This window comes from Gigantopelta aegis, chromosome 7 (assembly GCF_016097555.1).
Source record: "Gigantopelta aegis isolate Gae_Host chromosome 7, Gae_host_genome, whole genome shotgun sequence".
NCBI classification, from domain to species: Eukaryota; Metazoa; Mollusca; class Gastropoda; order Neomphalida; family Peltospiridae; genus Gigantopelta; species Gigantopelta aegis.
The window spans coordinates 19,246,867-19,249,636 of NC_054705.1; positions in this window are offsets into that span (position 1 = coordinate 19,246,867).

Here is a 2,770-nt window from a genome sequence, read left to right on the forward strand (position 1 = left end):
AGTGTGTAGTGTGGGAAAGGTGTTTGCGCATGAACACGTCTCGGGTGCGTGGTGTGAAAGAGGTGAAATGTGTAGTGTGTGAGAGGTGTTGCGTGAACACGTCTAGGAGTGCGTGGTGCGGGAAAGGCATTTGCGTGAACACGTCTTGGCGAGGGAGAGGTGTTGTACGTGCAAACGTCTTGAGTGTGTAGTGTGGGAAAGGTGTTTGCGCATGAACACGTCTCGGGTGCGTGGTGTGGAAGAGATGAAATGCGTAGTGTGTGAGAGGTGTTGCGTGAACACGTCTAGGAGTGCGTGGTGCGGGAGAGGTATTTGCGTGAACACGTCTTGAGTGTGTAGTGTGGGAAAGGTGTTTGCGCATGAACACGTCTCGGTGTGTGTGGAAGAGGTGTAGTTTGGGAAAGGTGTTACGTATACTCGTTTTAAGTGTCGTGTGTAGCTGTTGCGTATACACGTTTTAGAGTGTGTGCTGTGAGAGAGGTGTTATGTGAACACGTCTTGGAATGCCTGGTGCGAGAGAATTGCGTGAACACGTCTTGAAGTGCGTTGTGTGAGAGTGTTGCGTGAACACATCTTGAAGTGCGTGGTGTGAGAGTGTTGCATAAACACGTCTTGAAGGGCGTTGTGTAGGAGAGGTGTTGCGTGAATACGTCGAGGTGTGCGTGGTGTGAAAGGAGTGTTATGCTAATTTTCCTTCCTTCCATCTTGTATACTTACCTTCATGCCTGCCTATCATCCTACCTACCTAACTGTCTGTCTACTAACCCACTTACCTACCTATCTACTGTCAACCTCCTGACAGCCTGTCATCCTACCTACCTAACTGTCTGTCTACTAACCCACTTACCTACCTATCTACTGTCAACCTCCTGACAGCCTGTCATCCTACCTACCTAACTGTCTGTCTACTAACCCACTTACCTACCTATCTACTGTCAACCTCCTGACAGCCTGTCATCCTACCTACCTACCTAACTGTCTGTCTACTAACCCACTTACCTACCTATCTACTATCTATCTCCTGACAGCTTGTGCTGCTGCTTATTTTGCCTTTCTTATTTCTATAGAAGTTTCAACACAATTCCGAATGTACTAATTCTAGTATTGTATTTCTACAGACGTGTCAACGCAATTCCAAATGCACTAATTCTAGTATTGTACTTCTACAGACGTTTCAACGCAATTCCGAATGCACTAATTCTAGTATTGTATTTCTATAGAAGTTTCAACACAATTCTAAATGCACTAATTCTAGTATTGTATTTCTATAGAAGTTTCAACACAATTCTAAATGCACTAATTCTAGTATTGTATTTCTATAGAAGTTTCAACACAATTCTAAAATAATGCACTAATTCTAATATTGTATTTTTATAGAAGTTTTATCACAATTCTAAATGGATTAATTTTAGTATTGTACTTCTACAGAAGTTTCAACACAATTCCGAATGCACTAATTCTTCTATTGTACTTCTACAGACGTTTCAACACAATTCCAAATGCACTAATTCTAGTATTGTATTTCTATAGAAGTTTCAACACAATTCTAAAATAATGCACTAATTCTAGTATTGTATTTCTATAGACGTTTCAACACAATTATAAAATAATGCACTAATTCTAATATTGTATTTCTATAGAAGTTTCAATGCAATTCTAAATGCACTAATTCTAGTATTGTATCGTTTCCAGTGAGAGGAATCGATTGCAAAATTCCCTTGTTCATAAGACAAGCGCTCTTAACATAATCGTTCATTTGAACTTATTTCCATGCTTATGTAACCAATTAAGGTTCAAGCATTCTGTTCTGGACAGACCCTCATATCTGGGCTGTTAGAAAGAAGGATGGACATGTTTTTTTTAACGACGCACTCAACACATTTTATTTACGGTTATATGGCGTCGGATAGTTAGAATGAAGTGTGTTTAATTGTTTTACACTAACCCACTGAACAGTACAAACTCGCTCTGGGCCGAAGCTTGTACCCGGTTACGAACCCAATACATAACAACCTTATGCCCGATGGCTTAACCACTTCACCACTGAGGGCGATACACAATCGCGCATCGCACTGCTGAACGTTTTTTTTTTTTTTTTTTTTTTTTTGGCCGAACTTACTTTGAGATATTCTTCGCGCGCAGTAATACATAAAAAGTAAATATGGAACACTTTACGACATAAGATCTATGACATAATTTATTGTTTGCAAATAATGAAAACAGAAAAAATCAGATCAAAGAAAGAAATGTAAACTCACACGTGCATTACTGCAAACACAGAAACCAAAATATTTGTCTTTGGAGCTCTTGATTTTGCGATAACGTCATCCAGATATGATCGGAAATTCGAGACAGAGCAACGTGGTGGTAAAAAAGATGACGATTTGAACGCCTTTTGTGCATGCAAAGTGTTTAATGATGGGAGCGTATGCAATTACACAACGAGACGTCAAAATATTAATGACAGCGCACCGAGGATTTTACTGTTATTTACGTTCAATATAAACAGTGTATTACTTAACTGCTGTTTATGGTTGATATAAACAATGGATTTATCTGCGATCAAGATTGGGTGTTTTAGGAGCGAGACTATCTTTGATTTAAAAAAAAAAAAAAAAAAAATTAGGGAAACAAAAGACTGAACCCTTTTACAGTTGAACTCTCTGCAAGGACATTAAAATTGGAAAGTGGTGGTAAGATAGGGAAATTAAGGGATGTTATTAAAAGGGCAATTTTTCTCATTTAAACTTATTGTTATTTTCAATTTTTT